Source organism: Myotis nattereri, assembly GCF_964212035.1.
Source record: "Myotis nattereri genome assembly, chromosome: 8".
NCBI lineage: Eukaryota > Metazoa > Chordata > Mammalia > Chiroptera > Vespertilionidae > Myotis > Myotis nattereri.
Window position 1 is genome coordinate 54,548,144 of NC_138083.1, and position 11,648 is coordinate 54,559,791.

Genomic DNA, 11,648 nt, shown 5'->3' on the forward strand with positions numbered 1-11,648 from the left:
ACAACACACAACAGTCTTCTAAATGAGACCGACAGACGGAGCGACAAGAGGAGGAAGATGTGCCCACGCCTGCGTTGGGCCTGATGGGTGGTGAGCAGGTTCCTTGTCTACATCTTCCCGCTGGTCCCCCACGGACACCTCGACTCAGCACCCCGTGGTGGCGAACAGACCCCACAGGAGCGGGGAATAGCTCCCTGGTGCCCGCGGGGCCCCCAGGATGCCACCATCACAGCACCACGTCGATGTTTCTAAATGCACGAATGAATGATTTGACCCAAGGGCTGTACATTTGCAGAGTAATGAAGACAAGCCTGGAATGACGGTTTAGGGATGGATTTGAAGTAAACGATGGGCTTGCATTAAATTTTGATGGTGGAAGAGACGCCATGGGAGGCTGCTTGGTCTGAGGGAGAATAATTTCCCAAATGGGTCAAAATAAACAATTTACTGTTTCTCCCTCTGTCAACAGAAGCAGGTCTTGCTCACCAAGCACATCTCCCTCCTTCTGGGGGCAAAGTGTCCGCAGGGACACTGAGATGACACAGCACAGGGACCAAGGCCACAGGGAAACCAGGGCGTCAATAGGGTGCAGCCCTTCTGGACGCCAAGGTCGGCCACAGAGCCCATGTAATTCAGTGCCGGTCCTGCCCGCCATCCTGCCACCACACTCAGGGCCCCCGTGTGCTCTTTCACAGGGTGGCCTGGCTTGGGATGGTGGTTCCGAAGGCTCCGTGTCACCGAGGGGGGCACAGAGGGCACAGCAATTACCTCCGTGCCCGTTACCTTTGTAATGGAGATATCGCGGTGGCCTCGAAGGCACTCCACTTTGGGTGGGTGTAATGTGGAAAATCTTAATTCAGATCAGTAGAGAACAGGACAGGGACCCAGCATTCTCCACTCGGGCTGCCAGCAAGGTTTTATGATGACATCTCAGCTGACAAGACTTGTCCGGAGCCCGAATCATCTGGTGATATGTCAAACATTTTTCCATAACCCTGGGAAATGATATTAAGCTGACTTTTGCAGATGAAACCTAGCCGAGCTGTGTTAGGGAAGGATGGGGGGATGGGCAACACAGAGCAGTGTTGGGATGGGGGGTGGGGGAAGCCTGACCTGCCCCCGAGCCCAGGAGTGCTGTCAGGGTTCTGGGTGAGGGCAACGCTGGCCCATTCAGAGTGCCCCTCCTGACCTGGTCCCCGGGGAGACCCGCTCTCTCACGGCCCCAGTGCTCACAGAAATGTATACACACTTTAACACTTTAAAATGTATAACACCTTAATTGATAGCTCAATTTTGGAAATGAAATGTATTTTCATAAACACCGCCTTTATAATTACTCAGAGTGTGTATACATTTGGGGGGGAACCCAATTCCTGCCCAGGAAAGTCAGTTCTTTCTAAAGCCTAACTCTCCCCATGAAAGAGAATGTTTAAAATAATCATAAACTATGCTTTTGAGAGCACACAGTGGCTCCAACTCCAATTGGAGGGGCCAATGACCCTGTGAAGGAGTTTTAGGTGCAAATGTAAGAACTAGCGGGACGGCCGGGATGGACGGGGCTTTCCGAGTGAGTGTCCAGCCTGCAGCGCTGCCGTGTCTCGCCAACAGAGCTATTTTTGGGGAAAGCAGAAACAGCCAGCTCACTGACGATACTCATGATCGATCCAAGCTTCCTCTTTCGCAGAAAACTCGGAAGTCTGCCCTTCTGCATTCTGGTGGGAACCCTCCAGGTGCTGGGACACGAGGCCCCTGGGACGCTGCTGTCCACTGACTCACAGGCTGGCCCTGCCGACGAGTGACTTGCAGTCACGTTTTGGTTGCTGGGCACAGGATGCTGCATACTCACAGCTGCAGACGGTGATTAAAACCTGAGTGGGTTCCTTCCTTTGCATTGGATCTTGAAAAAAAAAAAATCCATGTTTCTTCTTGGGAAAGTACAAGAAAAGCAAAGCTGAATAAAACAAACAACCTCCAGTTATAGGAAGGATTTGCGCTACCAACACATTTATAGATTTGCAAAGACCCTGCCACAGAAACTGAGGGACTAGCTCGAGGCAGACAGACGAAGGTGCGGGGTGGGAGGGCCACAGTCAGACCTGAGGATTGCTGAGAATGCTCGACTATTACACAGTACCATCCCCAATCACCAGCAAAAAATACGGCTTTTCCAATGAACGGCATAGAGACCATTTTTGAAAAATTAATTTAGAAAACAGCATTTGTCAAAATAAATTTCAACCAGAATCAAGCTGCCTGCAGGCCAGCGGGTGCACTGTGCTTTGCTCCGGACCCACCTCCAGGCTCCACGTGAGAGCCCGGCGTCCTCATGAGGTGGAACACCACGCCCACACGTCCTGCCCCTGCAGGTGCTCGTTGCCTCACCTGCTCCAAAACGCAGGACAGCCGGCAGAGGACCCCACTCTCAACCCTGGACTCTGGGCTCTGCAGGGAGTCCTCTTCCTGCAGGAGCACCTTCCTGGGTGGGCGCTGGGGTCTGCCCTCCATTCTCAGGGTGTTCAGCTGACTGGAGGCGCAGCCCCGAGTTTGCTGGGTGCTTGTGAGGACGAGGTGCGTGCGGAGGGCAGCGAAGCCCGGGGTGAGGGGACATGCTCTCCTCCGTGAGCACACACGGGCTGTGAGCCCTGCTCCTGGTCTCACCCGCCACACGCACCTGGGGCCTAAAACCTCGGTGCCATGTTTCCCACTGGGCCCATGATCGCTCTCTAACCCTCTCTGGAAATGGGCTAGATTTGGTCTGTTAACCCCTTCAAGTCCTGAAGTCACCTCGGGAAGCTGGGATAGGCTGCAGCGTTATCTCCTCACCGGCAGTGGGTGGCTTATTTCTGTTTGTGACTCCCAGGGTACACGAAAGGTCCCGAGCCGCATCACCAGAACAGAGGTTCAGATGCAACAGCTGGTACCCATCAGCGCCCACGGTGTCCTCCGAGAGGGCGCTGTCATGCCGTGCTAAGAATAACCGCACCACGGTTTGTGGCCACAGCCATCAGGAAGTCACTGGAGTTTTCCACCCACTTTCAGAATCTGCATTTGGGAGAAGCCTGTGTTTAAAGGCTCCCAACAGACGGGTGGTAGTGTGATGCCCACTTGGCCGGAGCCGGCCTGACATGAGGCCAGTTTGACAGGCCCAGCGGGTCCGCACTGGCCATCTGGCCACACAGAAGCAGCTCCAGGAACTCGGGGGAGGCGGGTGGAGTGACCGTCCAGTTGACACTCGTCTCTAACACCCAAATAAGCAGGTGTCAGTCTTCCCGCTAGAATTCTAAATCCAGCTGGAACCGTCTCTCTTCTGCTTGACGTGCAACGGCCCACGAGTTCAGGTGAGGTGACGCTGATAGAAGACGAGCTGGTGAAAGCAAGGACTGAGCTCGAAGAAACTCGCCCGAGAAGTGGAGACAAACATGGCTGACCATTGCCAGTCGGCGAGGGCCCAGCGAGACTCCCAGCGGTGCGCCGAAATCTGCTCTGAGGCACCCACGTCTGATTCAGGGCTCCCACTCTAATGTCTCAAGGACAGTCCTGAGGCCTCTGGACCTGGAGAACTGATACCTAGTGAAGACTGGACAGACACAGAGCCCACCCAGAGCCAGGCCTGGGGTCAGCCAGGACCTGGGGTCACGCTGGCACACGGTCCTGGCTAAGCCCAAGGCAGTCAGGACCAGCTGCACAGGAGTCACCCTTAGACTTCTGCTCATAACCTGGAATGAGCATTCCTGGTCTGACATTCTGTGAAAATGCATAGCACACTCCCCGCACCGGTCAGCCTGGACACACACCTGCAAGGTCTCCTGTGGGTGAGGGGAGACAGAGCCTGACACAATGGGGCTATCCTCTTGGAAGATTTAAGTTTGGTCTGGAAAAGCCAGGAGAAGGGGCTGGGCTGGCAGATTTTGGCAGCTGGGAGGAGTGACCAAGCTGAGGACGAGATGCAGGCCCACTAGCCTTCTATTCTGCCATGAGCCCACAGGGATGAGGAATGGCTGCCCAGGGCCTGTGGTGGTGGGCCTTGGCCAAGAGGCCCAAGGGTGCCACGTCCTCTGAAGGACTGAAGTCCACCCTAGTCACCAGATGCCAGGGAGGGGCTCTGGAGAGGGTCCCCAAGGGACCCCGGAAGACCCCAGGCTCCAGTCCCCAATCAGAATGAACCACACTGACATCACACCCAAGTCTGGAGAAGCGCTTGGATGAAAAGCCTAACTTCTGAGTGAGGTTTCCAAAGGCTCTGAAATTTGGGGCAGGGGAGTGTCAGGTTTTTCTCAAGAGGTTTCTGGGGTGACCTCTCCGAAGGCCTCCTTCTTCTCTCTGGGTCAGAAGGGAGAAAAGGGGCTGGAAGCCCATCTCCACCTAGAAGTGTTACCAACCAAGTTGAAAATGTGTCTCTGTTTTAAAGTGAGAAAGTTCAGCTCACTTCTGATCCCACTCGTTGGCATCTGTGCCGAGACAAACTTTGCCAATGTTCGGACTCCGTAAGTAAGGAACTCTGACCTAAACATGTTATAAGTTGGATAGTGTCCGTGAAAACACTTGGGTGGTAGCATCTTGAGATCTCTGGCATAAGGAGAGAGCATTTATTTTGCTTAAACAGCAGCTGGACCTCCTGGGCTGTATGCTTTCTGAATCTCAAACCTAGCGACCGACTAGTGAGGACCCTGCCTCCCTCCCCAAGAGGAGGACATTGTCTTAAAGGGCCAGATGCCCTGGGAGGAGCCGGAGCCTGCAGGGACGGGTCCACATGCAGACACTCCTGCCTGTCAGGGACCTCTCCACTGGGAGTCCATGTGGGAGGAAACCACCTTGGACCACGAGAGCAGGGTTCATGGGATCTGACAAAAAAGAATGTCCCACTTCCATCATGCTGTAGGTTCCTTTAATGGGATGAATGGAAGGTGTTCTGCCAACTACCATGGAGTAAAATGAACAGAAAGGGACCAGGGTCAGCAGTGGCCGAGCACATGTTCCGTGATGGTCTCCAGCACCTCGCATAAGGGGAAGCTCACAGCATTTGGCTGATTTCACTCAGCACACGTTGTAGCAGGTGTCAGAATCTCCTGCCTTTTAATACTAAACTAGAGACCTGGTGCACGAAATTCATGCAAGGGGCTTGGCCCCCTCCAGCTCGGTGGCTGCCTCGACCCCGGCCCACCACCACGGCCACCTCTGCCGTGGCTTCATCCAGGTCATCCGGAAGGACGTCTGGTCTAATTAGCATATTATGCTCTTATTATTACAGATAACATCCCATTGGTATGGATGGACCACATTTTGCTAATCCGTTCACTCGTGGGTGGACACCTGGGTTGCATCCACCTTTGGCTGTTTCTGGATAATGTGCTGTGAACACGGTATACGAATACCTCTTTGAGGTCCTGCTGTCAATTCTTTCAGTTATATGCCCAGCCTTCACTGCATTTTAATATATGACTTTATCTTCCTCTAAACCACTTTTTACACAAGTTTGTAAAATTTAACTCATTTGAGATATACCTGAATACCCTTTTTTGACCTTGATAACCAATGTCACCTCCAAATAATTTTTGTGCTAATAAACATCTGTGATTAGAGAGAGACCAGAGAGGGAGAGAGAGAGAAGGGCAGGCAGGGCAGCTTAGACTGTCTTCTCCAGCTTCCCAGGGCCATACTTTTGGTCTGATTTCGCTTTTCCTTAGCTGAGTCCTCCGTGACCCGCAGACACTGTCCTTAAGTCTCACTGATGCCGCCTGAATTCTGGTTCTTCATCAGTAACAACTGATTATAACCAAGTTCCTATCGAGATTTGAAAACAGTGGACTTGATAGGAGCCTATTACTCGCTTGGGCACCTTTAATCTTTAGGAGACCTTCCAAAACCTTCACCTTGTGCCTCCCAGGTGCTGTCACTCAACCCTGCCACCAGCAGTCAGGTGAGGATCTTGGGGACCTCATTGAGGTCAACGTGACAGACCTCAGTGAGGTCCCCAAGATCCTCACCTGAAAACCTGAGCCTCTGTGCAAGGGACACGGCTCCTCGGTCACTTCTGGCACCAGTCACCACTCCACTTCCCATTCAGATAAAGGACACAAAATCTTCACACTTCACCTCCCCGTGCATTCCCGCTCCTGCCTGACCTCTTTCCACTTCATTTCTGGATAAAGTGGTGCTACCTCCCTCACATGAAAGCCTGGCCCATTCTTCCCCTGCCTCCTTAACTGGGCTTTGCCTTTTTTTTGTTTTGTTTTTTGGAGGATGCTATAAACACGGAAAAATAAGTTTCATCTTGAATACATAATATTTAAAGATCCAATTGCGTCCCCGTGTGGCGACACACAAGAATGCAGACCAGGGAACCTCAGATCCATGAGTGTACTGGGTAGATGATGGGCTGCCAGTTCAACTGCTCTGCAGAACTCTGGTTCTTATAATGCCTGGCAGACCTTATCAGCTTCTTAATTCTTTAAGGCCAGGTACTATGTTTATTATCATATTTATTCATTAATTCATTTCCTCAACGAATATTTAAGGCCTTTCTTATCCCGCATTTTAAGCAGATGCTTAACAAGAAATAGCACCCCTAGCCCTGACCGGATTGGCTCAGTGGATAGAGCATCAGCCTGCGGACTGAAAGGTCCCAGGTTCGATTCCAGTCGGGGGCATGTACCTTGGTTGCGGGCACATCCCCAGTAGGGGGTGTGCAGGAGGCAGCTGATTGATGTTTCTCTCTCATCGATGTTTTTGGCTCTCTGTCCCTCTCCCTTCCTCTCTGTAAGAAATCGACAAAAAGTATTTAAAAAAAAAAAAAGAAATAGCACCCCTTAATGCAATATGATTGTACCAGACCACACTTTGTCCTCACAAAGTCAATTAGTACATGAATTCCCTCCCAAAACATTGCCACTCCTTATAAAAAGAAGCCACATGATGTCTTGAATTTCTTCACTCCAATTTTCCCCCATGAAAGAGCTGACACTTACTATGACAGGAGGAGGCAAAGTGTATTTGCGCAAGCAAGGTCATTATCTTGCTGTGGTAAAAATAAGTCTGAGAAAGTGTAATTTAGTCAAAGAAAACCTGGAGTTAGAAACCAAAACCCAAATGCCATCTCTCCAGGGACCAGAGTTACTCAGTTACGTCACCTAACTGCCCTGAATGTCAGTCTCCGCATCAGGAACAGAGGGACAGAAGAGCTCTGACCTCGCAGGCAGTCACCACCACACAGGGTAGGGTGGGGCCTCCTTGAGGGCAGACAGCGGAAGGGCAAGGGGCTCCTGGGGAAGGTGGGACGGAGCAAAAAGAGGCTGGAGGACATTTCGTGACTCACCCTGCTGGAGTCCACTTCCAAATCCCACCCCTCAGGATTCAAAGTAGTTAGTTCAGCCCCATTAATGGTTATCAGCGCCCAAAGATCCTCCCCGTTGCTACTGTGCGCACGAGGACAGACTGACACCCAAGGCACCTGGACCGCTAGTTCCATGAAAGGCCAGCTCCTGACTGCATTATCTGGCACGAGGAAGCTCCAAATTACTGAGGGCTACTTCCTCCCCTCCCCCCGCCCCCCACAGCTGTAAAATAAAATAAACCCCAGGACTCTTGCGTCAGAAGCTGGGGAAGAGCAAAGGAGTTGGAATTCTTCCCTGCTGATCAGCCAGCGGAGGATCCCAAACCACATGTGAGACACATTCTCACTGAGGCGGAGGTGGGGTGTTCTGACTCCTCTCCCAGTCATTCTTTCAGCTCTGGTCCCAAACCTCGACGCTGTGGCCCCACAGGACTTACACTATATCCATGTCACCGGTACAACAGCTACTTAATATTTTTCTTTAAGTTAACTTTAAATTTAATCCTTTTTTTTTTTTTTACTTAGCCTTATCCTAAGTAAAACAAATAACATCATAGCTTAATATAGTTGTTCTATTATACATTCAAACAAATATAACTACAGAGGGTCCCCAAAACATGTATACATACTTTGACAGCTGATAGCTCAATTGATATTTCTTTCTTTTCAGCCAGACTAAGCTCTGAACAAAGAAAACTCATCCTAAAATGCTACTGGAAGTTTGAAAACACAGTTGAAGTACAAGCATTGCCCTTATAATTATTCTAAGTGTGTACAATGTCCCCAATAATGTATAGGCACTTAAGCAACTGATAACTGACTTAATTTTAACTCCTTTTCAGGTTTGATTTGAAATAATGGGTGAAAGCCAGACTAAGCTTTGAATGAAGAAAATTTATCCACTAGGCTTTTTTATGGGGACACATAAAAGATAAAGTTTACAGTACAAAACCAGAAACAGTTGATGAATTGAGGGCACACAAATTCTGAATGAAATGATTCTTGATGTTTGCCATTCCATTGCTTCGTGTTATCAGCAGTGCCTGGACCAGAACAGTTATCAGTTTGAAAACAGTCATTGACAATAAAAATTATTCATTTCTGTAGATTCTTTTAAATTTTGAAAATGAGCTGTATGTTAATAAACTCTGATCTTATAATTATTCAAAGTGTATATACATTTGGGGGGCACCCCTAATCCTCCTATATAATAAAAGCCTAATATACAAATTGTCTCCTCAGCCAGGAGTTTGACCGGGAGTTTGCTACTCGCTATGACATGTGCTGACCACCAAGGGGCAGCGCGGAACACAGCGGTGCTGGCAGCAGGCAGCTGTGGAGACGCTGCTGCCCCGATGGGAGCAAGTGAGTGAGCAGTGCTGGGCCAAGAAGGAGGCAAGTGGTGCCCGGTCGCCTGCAGGCAGCGACCAGCAGCAGTGGCAGGGGGCGGGGCTGCCGCCTGGCTCCCAGGCACTGAGGAAGCCGGGCAGGGCCCAATGACGCGGGGGGGGGGGGGGCATGCAGGGGCCTGGGGGCCCAGGTGCTGTCCAGGGCCCAGAGGTCAGCTGGGACCTATCCTTCCACGCCAGATGCTCGTGCTTCAACTGCCAGCCAGGCCTAAGGACCGCACCCATGCATGAATTTCACGCACCAGGCCTCTAGTCTATATATAACAAGTAAGATGAAAATGTCCATATGCCACCAAAAGCCTCTCTGTTCTAAAGGATTCCATGTAGCAATTTTGGGAAACTGGAATCAAGTGTTTGCCTTTGGAGAAGTCCTGGGAGTTACGGACACCTCTGACATCAGCCCAACACAAAGCCTCTCCCCTCCCACCTGTTGCTCAGGGACCCAGCCTTGCACCCCTTAGGACAAGGCTTGTGCAGAGAAATTCACTGGTGGAATGTCTCCATCTAGTGACTATCACTCTCATTACACCGAGAAGCAAGCTCCTGCTACAGTGCTGGCTATAGGGTTTCCTCTTAGGGGGATAAAAAAGTTCTGGAATTAGTGGGGTGATGGTTGCATAACTTTGTGAATATACTAAAAGCCACTGAATTGTGCACTTTATTTTTTTTTTGAGAGTACATTTATTAAAGCTGGGGACAGTGAAACAAGGAAGGACCTATGACAGAAGAAGCGATAGGAGAGCCTAGGTAGGGCTGCTTTTGGTCATAGGAAGTCAGAGGAAAGGGCCTGGAGAAAGGTTCCGGGGGGGTTTCCCGGGGCAAGCTGCCACTACCTATTTCTCCATTGCTCCCTTGGTTGCAAGTCTCGTGGGGTCCCTAGAGTTTAGGAGATGCATGCCTGTGGGGGGAGACGGGGAATGGAAAGGCCCTTTCTCATTTAAATTGTGCACTTGGAAGGAACAACTTACATTTAGAATTTGTATCTCAATTTCTAAAAAGGAACTACTGTGACAGGGTTCTATATGAACAGAAAGAGAAAACACTGTTCACGCCTCCTTACGGTGAAATTACCTAGACCACGGTGAGGGCACCTTTTTCTCTCCTTTGTGTTGGGGACAGGAAATTTACATCCAGAGACCAGAAGTCCTAAAAATGGAGATTGATGCTCTCATGTGTAAGCCATGGCTACAATTCCTATTAAACACAATTTCCCCAAGATTCATTTATCTGATATTCTAGAAAGTGGTTTCTTTTTAAGGCCATTTCTCCCTAAAACGAGCTTCGAGCAGCAACTGCACAGACCTGCCTGTGCAGCGCTCGCTCACTCCTGTCCGCAGTGGAGCCTGTGGGCGAGACTGTGATGTTGTCTTCGAAGGGGAGGCTGAGGAACATCTGTGCTCGGTGGAGCCGTGTGCTGAGACAAGCCACTGCGTCAGGCATGTAACGAGGCACCCCCCTCCCAGCTACGCTCCCTACCAGAAACCAGTGCTGAGCCCCCAACATCCCACCAGGCACCAGCGCAGAATCCCCGTGACTCTCGGGGGCGGATCACTGCTATTACTCGGTGACGGTCTTTGTCATTGGAGGCTAAACACCCAGAAACAGTCATTGTTACTGTTCAGGAGTCAAGCATTGATTTTCCAGCTGAGCTGCAGCCCCAGCCACACACAGCCACAGGTGTGGAAAGTAGAAAGCAACGCCTAACTGTTCCGGATGTCAGTTTTCTCATCGGAACATCTCTATCCTGGTCAATTTGTGGGGTTGTTTAAAGGGGCTGTTTCTGATTGATGGCTGGAAATCAGCACGTTCCATTCTGATTCACGTCAGCCCCACACAGCCAGCAGCTGCTGTCAGGGGAACAAGCACAAGTGTCCTCACCCTGAGGACCCTGCCTCCTCCCAGAGAGCACACCACCTGTTTCAGGCTCCCAATTGTCTTTTCCACCCAAAATTCACACAACGTGTACTACTGCCACCTTTAAAGAGAAGTAGCATGTTCCCTTCAGCCGAAACACCTTTGCTTCCATTATTCCTCTCTTCCCTATGAGCCGTTTCACTGCATAAAGGGCTGCAGCCAAGCCCCCGGGGCGGTAGCAGAGGCAGGGAGCACCTGAGCGAGCCGGAGTGCTCAGGCACTCACACGGCACCATGCAGAACAGAAGGGCTTGCTCTGTACGACTGCACACAGTACAGCTGTCGTGGACCTGACCTATCATGTAATAACATCCTGTACCCACACGTGTAATGTGCCTGCAGACACCTTATCTCATGGAGCTCCCCCCTCCAAGCGACTTTAAATTCTCATGTCAGCCGAAACCGGTTTGGCTCAGTGGATAGAGCATCAGCCTGCGGACTGAAAGGTCCCAGGTTCGATTCCGGTCAAGGGCATGTACCTGGGTTGCGGGCACATCCCCAGTAGGAGATGTGAAGGAGGCAGCTGATCGATGTTTCTCTCTCATCGATGTTTCTAACTCTCTATCTCTCTCCCTTCCTCTCTGTAAAAAAATCAATAAAATATATATTTTTTTAAAAAATTCTCATTTCAGAAGTGCCTCTTGTTCCCAGACATGTCAGCAAGGCTCTTCCCCTCACAGGAACTGCCCTATCTCTAGCTTTTCCTCTGCCCCCTCATCAAAATAAAGAGGACCCTGAGCACACGGCTCCTCTAAGATCAGTGCCGTATCTTGAAAAACAGGCCCAAGAAAAAGAAGAAAGGGGGAGGGGGGTATCCTCTTTGATCTACTTAATCCAGTTAAAAACAGAAAAATCAAAGACAAGAATTTCCACTTTGGGCAATAGGCATCTAGATGCTCTAGAACAGCGGTTCTCAACCTGTGGGCCGCGACCCCTTTGGCGGTCGAACGACCCTTTCACAGGGGTCGCCTAAGACCATCCTGCATATCAGATATT